This window comes from Oryctolagus cuniculus, chromosome 14 (assembly GCF_051225735.1).
Source record: "Oryctolagus cuniculus isolate XC-2025 breed Fujian yellow rabbit chromosome 14, ASM5122573v1, whole genome shotgun sequence".
Lineage (NCBI taxonomy): Eukaryota > Metazoa > Chordata > Mammalia > Lagomorpha > Leporidae > Oryctolagus > Oryctolagus cuniculus.
The window spans coordinates 24,937,695-24,960,428 of record NC_142880.1 but is presented as its reverse complement, the minus strand read 5'-3'; the positions used below and the strand labels follow the sequence as shown (position 1 = coordinate 24,960,428).

Genomic DNA, 22,734 nt, shown 5'->3' with positions numbered 1-22,734 from the left:
TAGGTGAGTATTGAATTCTTCATGCTGACCCCACCCCAATCTTTATGTGGCCTGCCTTTCTTTTCACTCGGGGTGGATTGTCTTCTTGCTTCATGTCTACTACAATTATCTGAAGTCTGCTTTCAAAGAAGCCCTTTGAACCTTCCAAAACAATATGCTACATTCCTGATGGGTGTAAGGCCTCCTGGGTTATTTTGAATCCTTTGCTTCCACTTTGTGCCTTTATGGAAAGGAAAATTGGAGGCGCAGTGAGATCTTTCTTTGCATCTTTTTGTTTTTATATTTTTGCTTTCTGTTGGAAATTTGCTGTCCTAGCAAATAAAATGCAATTCTGTTTTCAAAGTCAAGTCAAACTCGGGAAATTCACATATGGTAATTTCTTTCTGAATATCTCTTCCATCCTTCAATTTGTAACAGGGCGTTCTGGTTGAATCAGGGCTGAGACTTATCAATGCTATTTGTGTGTGATTTGACAATCTCTACCTCCCTAGCCGCTATCCTGGAGGTAATTTTTTTTTCTCCCTTTATTGCCCTGAGCAGGCAAAGCCTTCTTAGCTGTCATAGAATCCTTAGGGATGCTGCTGAGCTCTTGAGAGAAATATTCCTTTATGCAAAGAAATGATCTGTCAGGGTAGGCTGGACTCAGCAGCAAGCCCTAGTAGTGTTTGAAGCATCACATCAGAGCCTTAGCAGCACCTGTATGCACTGGGAAGGTGAAGAAAGAGGGTAAATGTGAAAGAACTGTGCTGCTAGGTTCCCCGGCCCCTCTGCTACTGTGCTAACACAGACTAGCTGAGGAGTCCCAGGGGTGAGTAGCAATGAGGGGAAACGCTTTGAGGTAGCACTTCTCAGCTTCAGCAAGAGTGGGAATCACTCAGTGAGCTCCTTGCAACAGAATGGGGTTGGGGGGAGATTCTGATTGAGTGAGTTTAGGCAATTTGCACTTTAATCAGCTCCCAGAAAATGCTGATGCTGTGTAGATGACCACACTTTGAACAGTGTTGATGTAAAACTGTGGCTCCTTACTAACGAGCATCAGAATCAGCTAAGGCTTGTTAAAACACAGATGCCTGGGTCCTCTCCGCAGGGATTCAGTCCCCGGAAGTCCGAGTTGGGGGCGCCAAAATTTGCGTTTCCAACAAGTTCTCTGGTCACACTAATTGCTTTTGGTCCCTTGAGAATCACGGCTGTAACGCAAGGAGGTGTAATGTGGGCCATCTCCACTGTGCAGGCAGTCTAAGGAGTCCTTAGCAGGTGCTAGGGAGCACGGTCAGCCTGCAGTGAGACCAGGGGGCAAGGTAGCGGAGGGATGGCATGGCTCTCACGTTTCAGAACTTACTGGACACTGCATTTTGTTCAAACCAGATTTTATTTGAATTCCAGCGAACAGGATGACGCCACCTGACACTTGTTTACACAATTGAGAACAGTGAAAATGCAGTGATCCGGATACGACTCCAATCACATGGAAGACAGCTGCCCTTTTAGGGGCTCTCATAGTGACAGAAGAGGAAAGGCGCAGTGAAATGCATTCAGCCCCAGTGCGGGTGATGAACGGGTGGGTTGGGTGACAAATTCCTCCTGTTCTCTGGCCCTGTGAGTAAGGAGAGGATGGGAGGCATTCAGCTATGATGTTACATTGAGAACAGTTACACTTCAAATACTCTCAAAGAATTCCATTTTCCATTTCTGAGGCAGAATATGACCCTTACCTCTTTTACCAAGTTGTCAAGACAGGGGTGTTTTCCAGCATCTCAGGAGAATTACCTTGAGAAACCTTCAAGGCAAATCTCTGTTCACATGCAGTACAATTCAATCCCAGAAATGAATGTCCTCAAGAAACCCTGTACCAGACTCCTCCATGAGAATAAAACTCCTTTCTGTGTCAAGGACCGTGCACAAGGGAGGCTGGGATCCGTGATCGGTGTGGCCCGGTGAGCAGCTGCGTGCAGTCTTCTGGTCCTGGGAAAACCTTCTCAGGTGAGCTTCTCTCTTCCTCCCCAACTCCCTTTCTTCCCACACAGAAAATTCTAGCCAAGTTTATGTATGAGAACCTGCTGGATTCCTTGGGGATGTGCGGGCAGAGAAAAGGTAATTAAATACTGGATTTGAGCGTGGTGCATTAAGATTACATTCACAATTTTCATCCGCTGGGAGTTTTCATCAAGTCAGACTTTCTCTTTCCCTCAGGCCATGTATTTTGCTCAGGTGGGGAACTTGGAGACAGAGGTAAGCAGTTGAGCACAAGCTATTCCTCCTTCCTGGGAATATCTCAAGGTTAATTGTGAGTGAGTCAGACCACCTTCCCACACACAGAACACACCTACCAGAAGCTTGTAGAAGACGTCAGCTCCATAAAATCCCATAAAAATCTTTCAGCATACCGAGTCCACTGATTGCTTATGCATATTTGCTTGAAATCAGTGGTTGAAAAAAGTTTTATTTTTTTTTACAAATTTTGGCCTTTTTTTTGCAAATTGAGTTTCAGAATTTTTGAAATGGAGAACTAGCATTCTGCTTCCTAGAACATGCCCAGAAAATGATTGCTTGGATCAAGTATGCCACTGTTAAGATGATGATAATCTTGGTTTTTTGGTTCATTACCCTTTTTTGAAGGTAATGAATTTGAAAAACATCACATTGGACTGGTTTTTAATGATCCAAAATGAAGAAGATAAATTTAGATAAATGTCAAGAATTAATCAATGAAAAGAAGATAGAGCAATATTGAATAAAACTGATATGATTTGCATTTAGCATACAGTTCATCTTATTTCAACAAACATTTATTGACTACATATTAGATTCCAGTTACTACTAATATATAAAAATGAATAAAACATCATGCTTGTTATCAGTAATCTCAGTTAAGGGATGAGGAGAATTGAAGTAAACAAATACTATATGTAGAAAATAGGAGTGGAATGTGGTCATGTATGACATGTAGGCTTTGAAGACAGATCTTGATCGTAATCCTGGTTCTTGCTTTAACTCTGTAGCTTTAAGAAAAGTTCTTTATTCAAGCCTAAGAAAACAAAAATAAAAACAAACAACCACAATAAAAAATTTTTGTTTCATCATGGCTGCACAAAGTAGGCATTCAATAACTGGAACCTAACAACAATAATTTAAATACATAAAATACATATGAGGTAGAGCAGAAAGAGTGATTTTGGGGTGGGGTGGGGTATGGATTGATTTGGGCAGGCTTCACAAAGGAAGTTGTACCTCTAAGGTGTTGTGGTATAGGAGTAGGAATTGGCTAGATCGACAGTACTTGTTAAAGGACTCCAGCTAGAGAAAATAGCACTTTCAAAGGCATAGGAGGTGAGGATTGTAAAAACTGGTAGCAATTAATATTGCTTTTGCATTCTCAGTGGAAAGTTACTAGAAATGAGGCTAGTGAAGAGGCAGGGGCCAGCTCCTTAGAAATCTATGCCCTGACACAGAATTCAAACCTGGTTGTTTGAGCCAGAAATTAAACACAGCCTTTTTTGGTGATGTGTTTTTAGTTTCAATTTTGTTTTATTTTTGTTGATGTCACCCAAGGCCCCAGAATAAGGATATTTCACTTAAAGGCTTAGATTTCTGGCTTCTCTTGAGAATTTGCCACGATGCATGTGCATTTTCTCACAGCAACAACTGGTTGGCTGAGTGCTGGCTTTTCCTTCAGGTGAGCATATGCTCTACTCTTAGTCATGGGGAAGCTTGGAGGGCTCCAACTAGGTCGGTTATGTGGGGAGATGCATCATGGGAGTGCTCGTCATGTCCTAGTCCAGATGCCTTCTAAGGCCAGGTTACTGGAAGAAGGACGTGGAACATTACTCAGGTTTATTTTGGTGCAAATTTTTTCATAATAAATGAAAAGTGCATATTATGAAAAAACATGCATGGATTTCAAAATTGCTTTTGTACCAAAATGATCTTTAAATTTAATTTCCATTTCCCATGAACTTTTAAAGTATTCTCAGACATGATGGAATTGTGGCATCAGAAGAGTTTTTTTTGGTGTGTTTTTTTTTTTTAAAGATTTATTTATTTATTTGAAAGGCAGAGTTTTACTTATTTATTTTACTTATTTAGATAGAGGCAGAGGCAGAAAGAGAGAGAGAGAGAGAGAGAGAGAGAGAGAGAGAGAGAGAGAGAAAGACAGGGCTTCCATCCTCTAGTTCACTCCCCAGATGGCCACATGGCCGGAACTGCACCAATCCAAAACCAGGAGCCAGGGGCTTCTTCCAAGTCTTTCACATGGATGCGGGGGCCCAAGGACTTGGGCCATCTTCCACTGCTTCCCCAGGCCATAGCAGAGTGATGGATGGGAAGTGGAGCAGCAGGAACTTTTTTTTTTTTTTTAAGATTCACTTATTTATTTGAAAGTCAGAGTTACACAGAGTAAGACAGAGAGAGAGAGAGAGAGAGAGAGAGAGAGAGAATCTTCCATGTGCTGGTTTATTCACCAAATGGCTATCACTGGGGCTGGGCGAGGTTGATGCCAGGAGTCAGGAGCTTCCTCTGGATCTCCTATGTGGGTGCAGGGGCCCAAGCACTTGGGCCATCCTTCACTGCTTTCTCAAGTGCATTAGCAGGGAGCTGGATGGGAAGTGGAGCAACCGGGTCTCAAACCAGTGCCCATACTGGATGTCAGTGCCACAGGCAGTGGCTTTACCTGCTATACCACAACGCTGGCCTGTTCAGAAGATTTTTGAAATAGGAGAAAGGTGGGGGGCGCTGAACTAAAGTTTGGAAGTGTGGAGAGAAAAGGGAGGATGATATAATAGCCCATGTCTCTGGGGCTTTGCATATTCTTGTTCCTTTCCTGGGCTGTGTTGCCCTCCCTCTCATCTATTCAAAGTCTGAGCCACTGCCCCTGTAAAGATTTCCATGAAAATGTGCAGGTCGTGTGGCTCTCACAATGTGATCTTCTTCTTCTTTGTATCCTTTCTGTCTTATGAATAAGTGGATTTCAACAAGGAGGCACTGTTTTGGAACCCTGTCTGCCTGCTCAGCAAAATGTTCCTTAAATCTCGGGCACAGTGTCTTTGAGAACTATGATCACCTACATCAACATGATATTGCTGTTAGGACTAAGAACAGAGACCCCCTGAGTCAACATGAGTTAGTGTTTTGTTCTAGGAAACATTTGCCCAAGAAAGATAAGACAGTAAACCAATACACAGTTGCAGTGTGTGTGTGTCAGGTAATTCCTGCAAATCGATTTATCTGAGATAACCATCTGCTCAGCAAGGCAAACAGCTCACTTGTCACACGGCAGTTTCCTTATCAAGACCTTCATCCTGCCCTGGTGACCAATCTGAGCTATCATGTCGTGACAACTGCTCCATCCCTATCTGTTTTCTCCTTTGAAAGATCATCCTTAAACTGACTTGCCCTCCTCCCAATCCTGTAATACTCTCTCTTCTATGGCCTTGCCTAGACAGTCGTGGTGGTGTTCTCTTACTGCTATGAGGAATGCTATCTGGTGGTGATCCTTGGGGGTTTTCAAAATCTTCCAGTCTAAATCCAGCCTAGAGCATAGGAACACCAAATCACTATTTGTTTAGAGAGATGTTTAAGAGATAATATGAGGCCGGCGCCGCGGCTCACTAGGCTAATCCTCCGCCTAGCGGCGCCGGCACACCGGGTTCTAGTCCCGGTCGGGGCGCCGGATTCTGTCCCGGTTGCCCCTCTTCCAGGCCAGCCCTCTGCTGTGGCCAGGGAGTGCAGTAGAGGATGGCCCAGGTGCTTGGGCCCTGCACCCCATGGGAGACCAGGAAAAGCACCTGGCTCCTGGCTCCTGCCATCGGATCAGCGCAGTGCGCCGGCCGCAGCGCGCCAGCCGCGGCGGCCATTGGAGGGTGAACCAACGGCAAAGGAAGACCTTTCTCTCTGTCTCTCTCTCTCACTGTCCACTCTGCCTGTCAAAAAAAAAAAAAAAACAAAAAACAGACAAAAAAAAAAAAAGAGATAATATGATGTGGTATTCTGATTAGATGTGGCCAGGTGGAGAGCAAATCAAGGGTGCACCACGCTGATCCGATGGCAGGAGCTAGGTACTTATCCTGGTCCCCCATGGGGTGCAGGGCCCAGGCGCTTGGGCCATCCTCCACTGCACTCCCGGGCCATAGCAGAGAGCTGGCCTGGAAGAGGGGCAACTGGGACAGAATGCGGAGCCCCGACCAGGACTAGAACCTGGTGTGCCGGAGCCACAAGGCGGAGGATTAGCCTAGTGAGCCGCGGCGCAGGCCTCTAAGGTATTCTAATACTGTTCTTGCATAGTTAGTGTCTCCCCAGCACTAAGAACCTGAGGCTGTATAACAAAGCAATCAAGTGTTTCCTTGCTGAATTTTAATGCTGGATGTACTATGTTCTATGTGTGTAGGGAATGAATTGCTTAGATTTTTTTTTTTATTAAAGATGTATTTACTTATATATTTATTTATTTGAAAGGGGCGGGGAGAGACAGACAGCTCTTCCATGCACTGGTTCACTCCTCAAGTAGCCGCAATGGCCAGTGTTGAACTAGACTGAAGCCGGGAGCCAGGAGCTTCATCGGGGGCTCCCATGTGAGAGGCAGGGACCCAAGAGCTTGGGCCATCTTCTGCTGCTTTTTCTAGGTCATTAGCAGGGAGCTGGATTACTGTGGAGCAACCAGGACTCAAAGCGGCTTGCATATGGGATATTGACTTTGCAGGCAGTGACCTTACCTGAGACGCCACAATGCTGGCCCTGCTTAGCCTGTCTGAGGCTAGGTTCCTCATCTGTGAAATGATAACACTGATAGTATCTACTTCACTGAATTCTTGTGATGCCTAAATGTGCTGATATGTGAAGTGTTTAAAACTGTAATACATTGGTGGATTTAAAAGCTTTTACTTGGGGGCTGGCACTCAGGTGTAGGAGGGTGAGCCTCTGCCCGCACTGCCAGCATCTCATACGTGCTGTGTGCTGGTTCAAGTCCCTGCTGGTGCATCCGGGAAAGCTGTGGAGGACGGCCCAGGTGCTTGGGCTTCTGTCTCTGCACCCACATGGGGAACCGAGATGAACCTCCTGACTCCTGGCTTCGGCCTGGCCTACCTCTGGCTGTTGCAGCCATTTGAGGAGTGAGCTAGTAAATGGAAGATCTCTCTCTCTCTCTCTCTCTCTGTATTTCTGTTAAATAAACAGATAAATCTTTAAAAGAAAAGCTTTGACTTATTTAGACAGTCATTTGCCGTGTTACCTGCTTAACGTAATATTTCTGATCTTAACAAGCTCACTTTAAACCTTTCATCTATTGCAAGTTTTCATCTTTTATCCATAGCATTAAGTATATTACATTGTTTTGGCACACAGGAGACATTTAGCTAATATGAATGTAATCATTTGTTTCTTTTTAAAAGTTTTATTTATTTATTTCAAAGACACAGCTAACTTCCAGCTGCTGGCTCATCCCTAAAAGTCAGGAGCCAGGAGCTGCATCCAGGTCTCCCATGCGGGTGCCAGTGGCCCAAGCACATGGGTCATCCTCCGGTGCTTTGCCAGGCACATTAGCAGAGAGCTGGATTGGAAGTGGAGCAGCCAGGGCTCAAACCAGTGCCCATATGGGATGCTGGTGCTGCAGGCAGTGGCTTAGCCTGCTGTGCCACAGCACCTATCCCCAGAATGTAATTTCTTTATTTTATAGATCTTATTATCTGTACCTCCTATTTTGGCACTAAGTTATACATTGTTTTATGTGTGTCTTGCTTCTTAATTAATTTATACACTCTTGCAGAAGAAGTCTTTTGTCTTCCTTATCTTGTCTACCTACACAGCACCTGCAGTGTCAACTACATAAAGAGGATCAGCAATAATTTATGCAAATGACTTTATACGTATTATTTTGGTTATGAACCGATCTGCCCAGTAAGGTTTTTCAATGTTATTCCTCGTCCCCCGCCCCAAGAAAGTGTCAAACTCTTAAAACTTCTATTGTAACTGTCTTCTAAGGGTCATAAGATAAAAAAGCAGGGATTCTTTGTTATTTCTGATGTTAACTAATTAGATGTCAACCTCACAAAATCAGCCTAATATTCCTAAAACTGTTTCTTGAGCCGAAGCTGGGGACTTATTTAAGACCAATTGTTGGCAGGCACCGCGGCTCAATAGACTAATCCTCCGCCTTGCGGTGCCGGCACACCGGGTTCTAGTCCCGGTCGGGGCGCCGGATTCTGTCCCGGTTGCCCCTCTTCCAGGCCAGCTCTCTGCTGTGGCCAGGGAGTGCAGTGGAGGATGGCCCAAGTGCTTGGGCCCTGCACCCCATGGGAGACCAGGACAAGTACCTGGCTCCTGCCTTCGGATCAGCGCGGTACGCCGGCTGCAGTGCACCGGTCGCGGCGGCCATTGGAGGGTGAACCAACGGCAAAGGAAGACCTTTCTCTCTGTCTCTCTCTCTCACTGTCCACTTTGCCTGTCAAAAAAAAAAAAAAAAAGTATGAAAGCAAAAGTTCTGGGGCCAGTGTTGTGATGTGGCAGGATAAACCACTGCCTGCATCCCATGTGGGTACCAGTTCATATCCCAGGTATTCCACTTTGAATCCAGCTCCCCGTGAAAGCAGCAGATGATGGCTCAAGTGCTTGGGCCCCTGCAATCCATGTGGGAAACCCGGATAGAGTTCCAGGCTCCTGGCTTCAGTCTGGCACAGACCTGGTGTTTGGGGCCATTTGGGGAGTGAACCTGTGGATGGAAGATCTCTGTGTCCCCGTCTCATTCTCTGTAACTCTGTCTTCCAAATCAATGAATAAATCTTAAAAATAAAAAGAACACAAAGTGCCAGGGCACTGAGATTAGCTAAAACTAGTACAACGTTATTTCTTCAATTAAGTCATTGGGCTGACTTAGATTCATATGGATGGGACACACGCAGACTCAATCTCTTCCTGACAGGAATGGCGAAACCTCATTGTAAAAAGCATGTAGGATTGGAGGTAGCGATCATCTTTGTAAACACCACAATGATAGCCTGGATAAACTTAGAGGAAAAGAAAGTAGTGAGTTGGAAGATGTTATTGAGAATGGACCTAGAAAATAGCAAGAAAAAAGAGATAATCAAAATGAAAGAGTAGTTAAAAATAATTTGATAAGGAGAATAGAGTTGGGGAATGACAAAGAAGCACTATTTAAAATTTTCCCAAATTCAAAATACGATGAATCAGTAAAAGTAGTAACAAATTGTTTCCAAGAAATGCCTTAGTCAAACTGCAAAATGTCAAATTTATACATATATATATGTGTGTGTGTGTATTTTCCTCTAGAAGAAATACATAAAATACAAAACATAAAGGAAAATCGCTTGCAGTTAAAAAATTTTAATACTAAATTTTTAAACAAAGTCATAAGATGAGGGGTGGTGATATTAGACTGCCAGGGTCCTTGTCATTGTCAGGAAGATTGGCATGGGGAATAATGAGGCTTTTTTTTTTTTTTTGAAGAATTTATGCTCTCTATATATGATAAAGCTTAAGATTAAGATAGAGATTAAAAACTAACAGTATTATGTAGAACATATAGAATATGAAATAAATCAAAGGCAAAGAAAATGAAGTAAGTTAACAGAAAACACAAAATAAAGATGTTAAAAAAGCATTCGATTATATCTGAAATTAAACTCATCTAGTAAAGAATAGCGATCATTATACTTAGTGAAATAAGACAGTCATAAAAAGACAAATACCATGTGGTCTCTCTAATCTGTGGTAATTAGTAGAGTACTTAAAATGTAGTCTATAGGAATGAAATTGACACTTTGAGATGTGATGATTTTCAACAGCCCTTGCCTTGGCTGTTGAAGAACAATATTTTTCTTATTTGTTTTGTTTTGTGCTTTTCTTCTTTTTTTCTTCATACTTAGAAAAAGTTGATTGAAAAGTGATCTCTGCAAAAAATAAGAATGAGAAATGAAGAATGAGGAGGAAGAAAGGTGGGAGTTTGGGGTGGGGCAGAATCATCATGTTCGCAAATCAATTCCCAAATTCATGAAGTTGTATTCCTTCAGCAAAATTTTAAAAAAAGAAACACACAGACACACAATAAAAATTAAAAACTACACACACAAAAAACCAGTCTGGCTTTATGCTATTTATAAATAATAAGCTATATGGCAATATGGAAAATGTAACTTAAAAAAAAGCATGATAGAGATACTGACAGTACCTAATGATACAAGGAAGAATCCATCAAGAAAGCATAATAATCATGACATTTTTTATTTACAACATAGCCTAAAAACATATAAAAACAAAATTGACAGAATTAGAAAGACAATTGGGGGCCGGCACCATGGCTCACTTGGTTAATCCTCCACCTGCAGCGCCGGCATCCCATATGGGTGCCGGGTTCTAGTCCTGGTTGCTCCTCTTCCAGTCTAGCTCTCTGCTGTGGCCCAGGAAGGCAGTGGAGGATGGCCCAAGTGCTTGGACTCCTGCACCCACATGGGAGACCAGGAAGAAGTACCTGGCTCCTGGCTTCAGATCGGCTCAGCACCAGCTGTAGCGGCCATTTGGGGAGTGAACCAATGGAACAAAGACCTTTTTCTCTATCTCTCTCTCTCACTGTCTATAACTCTACCTGTCAAATAAAAAAAAAAATTTAAAAAAAAAAGAAAGACAATTGGACAGGTCCACAGTTACGGGAGATATGTGAAGATGTTATATCAGATGTCAGTAATTCTGTTTTACCAGACCAAAAACTAATGATAGGGTGGAGCGAAACTTTTGTGTCCTAAGATACCATCATTTTCACTGTTGTGATTTTTGAGTGGGCCTGGGAGATCAGGAACTCCTCACCCCTGCTGTAGTTGCTTCCAGTGGTGAACTGCCCAAAACATTTATAAAACTGATCATGTGCCTGGTCAAATTAATGGGAAAAAATTAGAAAGAAAACATAATATCTGGCAGAGGGCATGGAATGAGAAAATTAGTACATTCATATACAATTTCAGCACATTTAAATTGATATTAACTTTCTGCCCTGCAATTTGACAGTACTACATAAAAGCCTTGCATATATTCTGATTTTGCAATTACAATTATAAAATGTTTTGTTAATTATATGATTATACAAATGGAAAAGTATATGGATATTCATCATGGTACTATATGCAATGAAAAGTTGAAACTAAACTAAATGTCTCAAAATACGGAATTGGTTAATTTTTTTTTGAAATTATTTGAAAGCATGAGACATGGAATCAAAACAGACATAGAAATATGTCAGCTAATATTTGATATTTGAGACAAGTAGAGTCGGGATATGTGGAGACATTTCTGTATAGATTCAAGATTTCCTTCTCAATTAGCTTGAACATAGTCTCAGAATTCTAATATCAAAGTCTAAGCTATAAGCAGAATCAGAAAAAAAAGAAACATGAAATTTAGGAGCTATTCTTATTGTATGGGAATAGCTGATGACACAAAAATGTTCATAGAAAATGCAGATTACCAAGGAGTATACACTGAGGACTAAACTTTGTTTAGAGTCTTCACCCTTAAATATGTATGAATAAAAATGTTGGCATGAATGTCAGAAGCAGTTTTTTTCTGGTGATGGGATTACCTGTGATTTTTATTTTCTACCGTTTATTTTCCATAGTGAAGGTATATTACTTTTACAGTAAGAAAATAAATGAGATTTCACTCTTGCTTCAGGCCCTCGCATCTGAGAATCCTTCCTTGTATCGAATCAATTTCTCCCTCGACTCGTTTAGTGTCTGAGCCTCTTTCATTGAACTTATTGGAGTTTGACCTTTGTGAGAGTTATCTGTGTATGTGCGTCTTTCTCCTCAACTAGATTGGAATTTCTGGAGTGTAGTGACTCATATCACTCAGCACAAGTGGATTACTCTTAATAGGTGCTATGACATATTTTGTTGCACGGAATCGAGTGAACTTTTGGAACCCCTTTCATCTGAGTCAGAAAGCCATAAATCCGTACACCCTATGCTCAAGCATAGAGTTCATAATTGGAAACCCTGATGCTGAGTGGCAATACAAACTTGAAAGGAAATTAACTGGATATCCAGGCTTAGTGAACTTCTTCAATTCCCTTGTCAAGTTTCCTCTGTATATTTTCACTTCGTATAAACAAAGTGCCATATTTTATTTCTACTTTTGGAACTTGGTAAGGTGGATATTTTAGATATGATATAGATTTTAGTTAAGAGGGACAACTTATGCAGTAGTTTTTCAGCTTTCTGTCTGGAGGTAAGGAAACGTTCATTTTTGCAGAAGTTCTTGATGTTGGCAAACAAGACTATACTCAACTCTGAACCCCAAGGGCTTTGTCGTGTCACTGTTGAGAAGGGCTGAGTGGAATACTTTTCTCCAGAGGGCAGAATATTCAGGGATGCAGGCAAGCAGTGACCTACTCCCATGTCTTTCTGTGTGTGTTCAGGATGAATTTCTGAGAGAAGACCCCCGAAAGGGGAAGAATCTAAAGAGAAGATTCTCATCCAGCAGTGGATGAGAGAGAATAGCCTCCAGGACACATTTTTTTTTTTAAGATTTATTTTATTTATTTGAAAGACAGAGTTACAGAGAAAGGTAGAGACAGAGAGAGAAAGGTCTTCCTCCCAGATGGCCGCAATGGCCGGAGCTGCGCCGATCCAAAGCCAGGAGCCAGGAGCTTCCTCTGGTCTCCCACCGGGGTGCAGGGGCCCAAGGACTTGGGCCATCTTCTACTGCTTTCCCGGGCCATAACAGAGAGCTGGATTGGAAGAAGAGCAGCTGGGACTAGAACCCGCGTCCATATGGGATACTGACGCTTCAGGCCAGGGCTTTAACCAGTTGCACCACAGCGCCGGCCCCAGGACGCACTTAATGGAACAAATGAAAACTTGAGAAGCTAATCTGAGTCTGGAAACAGGTACTGAGACTGAAGGGTAGAAATGTCATCATTTTCAGGAGAATTAAGCTAACTGTCATTATCAGCTGCTTTTTCTTAATGTTTGAATACAACAACAGACCAGGTGCTGGAGTTCTTGTTCATTGTTCTTTTACATGAGTCGTTATCGAACATTTCAGGAAAGAAAAATGCCCTCTTTCTAACGATCTTCAAAGTTGGAAAGTCCGTAACCTTTCTTGGTAAACTATTCCAGAGTTCAGCAGTGCATCCTTTTAACAGAGAACATTATGTACATAAATAACAGACAGTAAAATTGAAGTCTCTGCCCTTTTGTTTTATGCTTAATAGATATGGGCCTGGAGAGCCCAGTTCCCAGTGTCGTAAAACATCATATACACATGACAAGCGGCACCAGCACCACAGTTATAGTTATTAGGGAGACGTCCATAGAAGATTTAAATGTGTCTCAATTTCACTGCAGTCTTTCCAATCACGTGTAGGTGGTTAAGGTGGTCAGTAGTGTGGAAGAATGATATCTACGTGCATATACAATTTTGTGTGTGTCATGGAGAATAACAGTGACTATATCCATGCAAATGCAATTATAGTATACTTTAATATTACTTTAATATTCCTTCTTTGTCTTCATGATCAAAAGTCTAGCTCTCCCCCCTCCGCACACCATTTGTTTTCTCTTCAGAAGAGTGAAAGAGCTGGCATTGAACATGAAGCTCCTAACCTTTGGCCCTGGGCTTTAATGCTACATTGAAGTTTTGTGTTTTGTCTGCTATACCAGGGTTTTGTTCACTAGGGTCCTCTCTTGCTGCCTGCCAGGGTATACACTAGCAGGAAGCTGGAACTGGGGGCAGAGCTGGGACTTGATCAAGGTGTACTGATATGGGATGTGGGTGTTCCAAGTGGTGTTTAACTACTAGGCCAAATGCCTGCCCCTGGACTTTTTTTTATGTCTGGTTTTGTAATTTGATTTTCCTAGTAATTTGTTTTATAGTAGTTTATAAATGCATTGGTCTTTATTGGATTGGAAGTAAAAACTGGTCCATCAGATGGGTTGAGAAGCACTGGTGTAAGTGGGGCATTGAATTTTCCTAGCACTTGCTAGGGCATTAAGAGAACAGAATGCTTGCAAATTTATAAAAGTAATTGCCAGAAGTGGGCTTAGTATTTCCATTACATTTGGGCCTGCACATTTGATGTGAATAGTTTATGGAAAAAAGGACAGGGAAATCTGAAGAACCTGGAGTTATGACACATTCTTATGGCACTCTACCAATTACTTTCCAGTTTCTGAAGTTATATTAGAAATGTGATTTTTGTTGCCAAGTTCAAGAAGTCCTTTTAGCAATTCATAGCACAGAGGAACATTTCCATACACTATGACTCTAATACATTTTCCACCAAGTTTTTTTAAATATGCAGCTGAGTCTACTCTCTTGTTCTTTAATATGAATTTTCTAAGTAGGCTAGTATCTGTTTCTACTCAGTAGCCACATTTACTCTAATCACCAGTCAACTCTGTAATGATTGTAAAAGGTAAAATTTAGTCCACTGGGATTTTGTTCACCTCTAGATTCAACAAACTTAATTGCTTCCTGTGATTCAAGTCAAAGGAAAATAGAAGGATGCTTGAACACGTTATCAATCACAATGAAGTATTCTTGGAGATTTCTTCTGGGGTTGATAATGATAACTGCTCCCTCAGACACTCTAGCCATTTATTAACCCATATAATACAATAAAGGCTTAGTCCAGCAACCTCAATACCTACCACAGCTTAAGCCTGAACACGAAAAACGCCTGTAAGCAGTGAATTACGCAGCTGTCGTAAAAGCTGTGTGTAGTCCAAAATACTAGGTCAGCGCAGAAGCGCCCTGGGTTAGAGGGCAAAGTCCTGGTGTCATGTGTAGGCTAGGTTGGCACCCAGTCACTTGTTTCTCTATGAAGAGCCCATCCACCCTGCGAATTGACGCCATCCACCACCACTTTCTCTGTCAAGTCTGTGCTGAGTTTCATTCTCAGTACACTGACAGGCCTCAGCACGTTTCAATGGCTCCCTGCTAACTTTGTTGTGATTTTTTTGTTTGCCTGTCAGCTCTTTCAAATGAATAGGTAGATGGCAAGGACAGCATTTGATGTGCATTTGTATCCTTCCCACCGCACCTAGTATGCAATAGGCATTCTGTAGCAGTTTGTGGAAGAAATAAAGAGGCGGTTCTCTGGTTAACCCTTCAGTTCCTCTGAGGGAAGCAAGCGCTCTTGTGGCCCCAGCAAGCAGGTTTTTTCCCTTGGTCACAAAAGGCACATACAACTTTTATATTTCTATCTACCAGCACTTTCAGTTTCTTCTTGAAAGCATCTATGATTCCAACAGGAATTATAAAAGACGCTAAGGTAACAGGTGCTTGTGTCAAGTAGAAATCTCACCGCCGAGTGGCTGGCTACTTCTGGTGCCATTTTATTAGCCTGCTTGCCTTGGTGTCTGACTGTTACTGGTCTCTACTGGAAGACGGCTAATTGCCCCTGCCCTGCAGCTGGACAAGGCACAGCTGTTCCCTTCCTGCCTCTTCCAGTCTGTCTCATGGCCAGCACACAGTTTCTGTTTCCTCTTCTTTACCATCAACTTGGAACATTTATCCCATGCAAATGGTAAATATGAACGCTATCTGTGAAATACTGAATTTATACCAGATCCACAGTTTGTGTCAGGCTTCTTATTATAGATTGTAGGCATATGGAAGAATGATGTGTCATCCTTGTTCTTGAGAGACTTAGAAATTAGTGGGGAAAATAGATCGATTAATAAATTATTGCATTACCTAATGCTATCATTAATTGAATGGTCACTGTGCCAAGTCTCACTTTTATAGTCTCCTTTACTGTTCATTAAATGATACTATTATTATTCCCAATTTACAGATAAAGAAAACGAATCTTTGGGAGAATATGTAAATCATCCAAGGTCCCACTTCTTGTAAGGAAAAAGATTTAAACTTAAGGTGTTTGAATACCAACTCTGCACATGTAATTGTGATATAATATTTCTCTAAGATACCAGGGTACCTTCCTCATTCACTCTCCTATCTTGAAATGTCACTGTGAGGTAGGAGTGCAGAATTCATTTTTCAATTATTTTAAAAATTTATTTATTTTAGAGGGAGAGAGATAATGTACACTCTCATCTGCTGGTTCTCTCCTCATATGTCTTCATTGGTGGTGACTGAGCTGAAACAAAGCCAAGAGCCAGGAAATCCATCCAGGTGTCCCACAGGGTTGGCAAGGACCCAGCTGCCTGAGTCATCACTGCTGTCTCCAAGGGCCCACATTAGCAGGAAGTTGGAACAGGAATCAGGAGCCAGAGCTGGAAATTGAAGCCAGATACTCCCACATGGGATGTGGATATCTTAACTGGCAACTTAATTGCTGGACTAAACCTTTGCCCTTACATTTATCTTTTAGCAAATTAACAGGTACTAAAGCTGCCATGTATTGATATATTTTGCTGTAATATGCATAGATAAGATCATGTAGGATTTTATGTAAATTTTTAAGAGATTAAAGTGTATATGCCTAAGTTACCCAGACCATTGCATTACCGGGCTAACTTATTATTTTCACTTTTATACTTATGAAAACAAATTGTTGCTCCCCCATTCGCGGAGGAACGACACAGGACCCTGCGCTGTTCTTTTGTCTGTTCGGACCTTCCCGGGTTTGCTGCTGGTCCTTCCCGGGTTGGCTGCCAACCCTTCCACCTCCGTGGAAGGGCGGCTCCCCCTGCCACTTTCCCCACTTCCGCGGGGGAGCGGCACACCGCCGGCCAGCTCTCTCGGGGGCTGCTCAGATGTTATCAGGATGTTCCTGGTGCATGTTGTCTCTCTCCTCCTTTATAGTCCTTTTCCACCAATCCCAACTCTGCTACCCACATGCCGAGCACGCTGCTCTCCTCCAATCAGGAGCAGCTCCTGCAGTTTATTGGTCGAACTGGAGGCAGCTGCGTAGAAGCTGTTTCCTCCTCTCCCAGCGCCATATTGTGGGAGAGCAGATGCATAGAATAAGTCTTAATTCGAGTAACTTAGTCTAGTCCAAGTTGCTCCCCACACAAATGGTTGGCCGGCACTGTGGCTCACTAGGCTAATCCTCCACCTTGCGGCACTGGCACACCGGGTTCTAGTCCCAGTCGGGGCACCGGATTCTGTCCCGGTTGCCCCTCTTCCAGGCCAGCTCTCTGCTGTGGCCAGGGAGTGCAGTGGAGGATGGCCCAAGTACTTGGGCCCTGTACCCCATGGGAGACCAGGAGAAGCACCTGGCTCCTGCCATCGGATCAGCACGGTGCTGGAGGGTGAACCAATGGCAAAGGAAGACCTTTCTCTCTGTCTCTCTCTCTCACTGTCCACTCTGCCTGTCAAAAAAAAAAAAAAAAAGGTTTTGTTTGACCTATTACCTTGTCATTTCAATGTTATGTCTTACCATTTTAAAAAGTGATCAAAAATATTTTAACTGACAAAAATCTTTCCACATTTATAGTGTAGCTTGTGATGTTTAAATACATGTATACATTGTGTAATGTCTAATCAGAATAGACAGATCTATCTGCTCAAATATTTATCATTTCCTCTTTAATCTAAAACAGAATTACCTTCCCCAACTTCCAAAACATGTCCAGTCTCCTTCAAATTCTCAAAGACCACAGTTAGTTGACCCATCAAGGCCCTGACAATTTCATAAACACCTCATTATGAGCATAATCAGGCATTGAAGTTTTGAACTCATTTAAGTTTCTCCCAGGTTTCCTCCTGCTGTGGCTTGATTTCTTGCCCTCTGTCCTCCCTGAGATCTCTTCTGCCTTCAATTATAGTTCATTTTACTAACAGGATCTCATACTATTACCTAGGCTCAGTTCTCCTTTGTGCTATAACAAAAGATAATCACTGTGCCCCCTCATCCTTCCTACTGTGAGAAATGAATCCCATTGAGCCAGAGTCATGTTTTCCTATTACCTAGGGAGCTCTTGTCTTTCTTGCTATGATGATGACTGGCACTGAGTAAGCAGCAGAAAATGTCTTCTCTACTTGATGTGCTAATGTTACTCTGAAGCTTTTCCCCCATAAAAGCAAAACGAAAACCCCATAATGTGTTGGAAAATAGGTAATGATTGTAAAGGTGAGAGGTGAATGTGACTTTTTAAAGTATTTTTATATAAGCACTTCCTACCATTTTCTAAGCTATTTATTTTGATAATCTCACACTCAAGAAGAAATAGTTAACTCAGTATATTTACATAAAACCAACACCCTGAATTTTTAAAATATTTCATTACTAATGATAGTTTATTTTTCTGTTTGGTGTGAGATTTTAACAATGAGGATTATGTTGTTGATATGTTGTAAAAACTAAGCTGCAGAATCTTTCTTGACTATTTCACAACAAAACAGATTTCTGCATCAAAGACCTTTATTTTTTCATGTTGTCTACTCACGCAATATAATGGGATGCATTAGTTGTGTTTCTCCAGAGAAACAGAACCAATAGGACACACACAAGGGTCTTCAAGTTCATGGAAAATATATATTATGGAAAAACTGCATGTATTTCAAAAAATTTTCGCACCAAAATAAATTATTTTTCAATTATATTTTTGATCAAGTTTAAAAAATTTACTTACTATTTATTTATTTATTTATTTATGTGTATGTGTGTGGGTGAGGGAGAGAGACAGAGAGAGGGTCAGAAAGAGAGAGAGAGAGAGAGAGAGAGAGAGATCATTCCCACTCACTGATTTACTCCCCAAATGCCCACAACACTCAGAACTGGGTAGGCTGAATCAGGAGCTGAAACCTGATATTGAACCCAGGTTCTGAACATGGGAGGACACGGGTGTCTTAACTATTGTGATTACTACACTAAACGCCCACCCCTTCATGAACTTTTTGAAGTGCTTGTGGATATATATACACATATGAGTATATGCATACAGAGATGTATTTTAAGGAATTGGCTCACACAGTTATGGGGGTTGGCAACTTTGAGATTTTTGTGGCATGCTGGCAAGGCTGGAAACTTAGGAAGAAGTTGTTACTGTAGCTCAAGTCCAAAGGTGGTCTATTGGCATTCCTTCTGCAACTCACAGATTTTAGGACTGTGCTGCATACTTTAAGTTGGAGAGTGACTCTCTGAAAATGTTAATCCACATATTCTGTACATCAAGGGACCAAGTCAAGCCAACAAGGCATCAGAGGCAGGGTGATGTGTAGTAGGCAAATGACTGTGAAGCGCTGAGAGAAGAGAACAAGAACCATGAGTGGTGGGGGAATAAGAGACATTCAGGAAAGAGGCAGTGACCTTGATATCTTGGCTATAGAGCTTGATATCTTGAAATCTTGGTCCTAGAGTAGTACTTTTTGACAATGTGTTCCCTCTGCCGTGTGAATGCCCTGAGGCAGAGATAGACGTGTGTCATTGATGTAAGAAAGAGCAAGGATGTCAGGCTGTTGAGGGGGCTCATTATTCATGAAGGTGTTATTTTTCCTTAGGATGGGGGCAGATGATTGAGGTCAGGAGCCAAGTACCATGCTATCTCAGCAGGTGGCAGAAGGTAATGGAAGTTATGGATGAAGGAAACATTGTCGTTATAAAGGTGCCGGACAGATACATATGAGGCTAATAGACAAAAGCAGCACTGTTGGAAGGTCATATGGCCCTTGTGAGTCTGGAGTCAGAGAAAGTGCTCATCTATGCCTCTTAAATGGCATTGAGTCTGGAAATGATGTCAGTTCCAGTGCTAATTTGGAAAAAGCAGAATGAAGGTGAAATGCATATTGTCGCTCCCCCTCTTCGTGGAGGAACGACACTAAGCCCTGCCTAGGCTTCATATCCGAGTCACGGCACCATTATGTCGCTCCCCCTCTTCGTGGAGGAACGACACAGGACCCTGCGCTGTTCTTTCGTCTGCTCGGCCCTCCCTGGGTTTGCTGCTGGTTCTTCCCGGGTTGGCTACTATCCCTTCCACCTCCGTGGAAGGGCAGTTCCCCCTGGCCACATTCCCCACTTCCGCAGGGGAGCGGCACACCGCCGGCCGGCTCTTCTCGGGGGCTGCACGGGTTCCCTTAGATGTTCCCCATAGATGTTCCTGGTGCATGTTGTCTCTCTTCCTTTATAGTCCTCTTCCACCAATCCCAACTCTGCTGCCCACACGCCGAGTACGCTGCTCTCCTCCAATCAGGAGCAAGTCCTACAGTTTATTAGCTGAACTGGAGGCAGCTGTGCGGAAGCTGTTTACTTCTCTCCCAGCGCCATATTGTGGGAGAGCAGATGCATAGAATAAGTCTTAATTCCAGTAACTCAGTCTAGTCCGGTTGCTCCCCACACATATTTACTGGTTTGGCTAATAATTCATGGAAGACAACTGAGGTCAAAAGTTTGGGTGGAGAATACTAGGCACTTTGGAGAATAGCACTGGAGAAGCTATGGATTGGGAGAAAGCAAAAGTCACCTATTAAAGATACAATCCTTTCTCCCAGAAACACTGGGAATCTAATGCTTTAAGAACTCTATTATGTCTATATGCAAATATATAAGTATACATACAAATGCACACATCAAATACATATACACATACATATATTTACAAAAACACACATTCACTTTCTCTCTGTCTCTCTCACTGTCACTCTGCCTGTCAAAAAGTTTAAAAAAAAACAACACACATTCACACACACACACACACACATGCACACACACACTAATCAGCAATGCCTCAAATTCTACAAACAGAATGGAGAATAAAGTTAAAGTTCTGAAGAAAAGCAAAATGTCACTTTGCTTAATTGGTAATGTTTATGGACATTAATTTCAAACAGACCATGCATACAAAAATATTTTTAAACTTTAAATCTTTGCTAAAAGAATTACAAAGAATATTGTTATATAAAGCTAATATTTGTACAAAGTATTATAGAGTTTAGAATAAAATTTCACATCTAGTGGATTGGAAATCTTGCTAATAAGAGACAAGAATTGAGAAATAGGATGAGGAGTCAAAAAGAAAACAAAATGAAGCAATTAGCAATCTCCAACCACTGTGGTGCATGGACCAAATCACTAACTACCAGGCGTTAATCTGAACGTGAATGATGGATGGTGAATTTACAGCACTGAAATAAATGCAAGGGACAATTTGCCAAAGACATGCTACTTCCAATACTGCTTTGAATCAAGGTATTTATTAATCCAAGTGCCAGACTCTTAAGATCACTAATGGTAAATTGACACATCTGCCTTTCATCATGTGACTCAACTCCAAAGCAGATGCAGGTAGAAGGCTGGCCCAAGTTCAGAGAACAGCTTCTAAAAGGCAAGCTAAGCACTGATTTCAAGGTTCCACAGTCCTTTGATCGGCTTCTGGCATTTGCTGCTTGCTCTCTTGCCTTTCATGCTGCAGCTTTTGTCTCTTTTGAGGGTTTGTTCCAGGGAGCAGGCACAGAGAAACACTTCCATATGCCTGGCTATGCCAATTGCTCCATCACATTTGGGGTACCATTAACTTAGGCAATCCACCCATCTCATTACCACACAAAGAACAAGTGGCTCGATTCTGCCCTCCTCACTCTGCAGACTGCAGCAACATGTCCTCTGTGGAGAGAAGCACAAGATCTCTCAGCCTTGTCCCCCAGGAGGAGGCTCCTTTCTGTCTTCCCTGTGGAAACCTGACAAGGGCATGCTCTGGCAGCACGACTCTGACCCAGGGGTTTGCGGAACCTGACTGGAGAACTCTGAGAACCGTGTGAAAGTCTCCTGGGAGATGTCTCTTCCAAGACAATATTGTATTTCTTGAAAATGTATGAAGGAAAAATGGTGGGCTTGAAATGAACAGACATGATTTTGGAAGCCATTCCTACAACTTGCTGGCTATGTAAAATTAAGCAAGTCTCTTTCCTGAGTCTCCTTATTGTATGTGAATAATAAGGTTGACCTTAAAGCTGATATGGAGAAATAATGAGGTGGTATATGAGCAGTTAACTGGACCAAAGCCTGGTCATTCCGAAAAGCTGCTCTGTAATTCTGCATCCTATCATGTCTTTAGTGGACATCTGATAGAAGACCAGGCACTGTGCTAAGTGCTTTCCAGATAGCTCATTCAGTCCTCTCAGCCATCTGGTGAGGGAGTCATTGTTTATCCAGTGAGCCTGATGATGAAATGAAAGCTGAGAGAATTAAACAACGTACCCAAGTCATCCAACAGTGAACAGAAATCCTAGACTCTGAACTCATGTGACAAAATATTCTTTGCTTTTGCATGCATTAGCTCTGGAGTTGAAAGTATGGCAGTCATGAAAAGGGAGTGTTTGGGACTCCCCTGGGCTCCTGTTCACAATTATAGATTACTCAATACTTCTCTTACTTGACACTTACTACCTGGTATTTCCTTAAAAGTCGTTAGAATCTAAGCTCCTTGAGGCTCTAAGTATTATTCTTTGTGATTATATTTTAATGTATAAAGTACCATATCTAGAACACAACAGATTATTAATAAAGGTTTATTAAATGATAAATGATTTCAAGTGCTTACCAAGAAATGGAGAGTGCAGAAAGATTGGGTTCAAACATGACTCTCCCAAAATTTGTTTTGGGGCTCCCACATGACAGGGACCAAAGTACTTGAGCCATCACTTACTAACTCCTGGGGTTCCCATTAGCAGGGAGCTGTACTGGAAGTGGAGCTGGAACATGAACCCAAGGACTCCAGTGTGGGATGAAAGTCTTTCAAGTGGTATCTCAAATGCAGCACCAAATGCTCACCCTGGTTTTTAAAAAATTAAACCTGTCCTTAGATTTATTCACAGAGTATGCATACACACTTC

The 22,734-nt window shown here is 42.2% G+C and overlaps 1 long non-coding RNA gene across 2 annotated transcripts; it reads left to right on the top strand.

Annotated features, from left to right (window-relative positions):
- The first annotated feature begins 495 nt into the window (after positions 1 to 495).
- On the top strand, positions 496 to 16,378 carry LOC103349559 (uncharacterized). 2 transcript variants are annotated; one of them, XR_016220560.1, is made up of 3 exons: positions 496 to 808; positions 1,366 to 1,558; positions 1,891 to 2,280. It is a non-coding gene; the product is annotated as an uncharacterized LOC103349559 (long non-coding RNA). The 2 variants fall into 2 exon arrangements; XR_016220559.1 differs by lacking the exon at positions 496 to 808 and adding an exon at positions 16,030 to 16,378 and having other exon boundaries at positions 819 to 1,558; positions 1,891 to 1,980.
- The last annotated feature ends 6,356 nt before the right edge of the window (positions 16,379 to 22,734 follow it).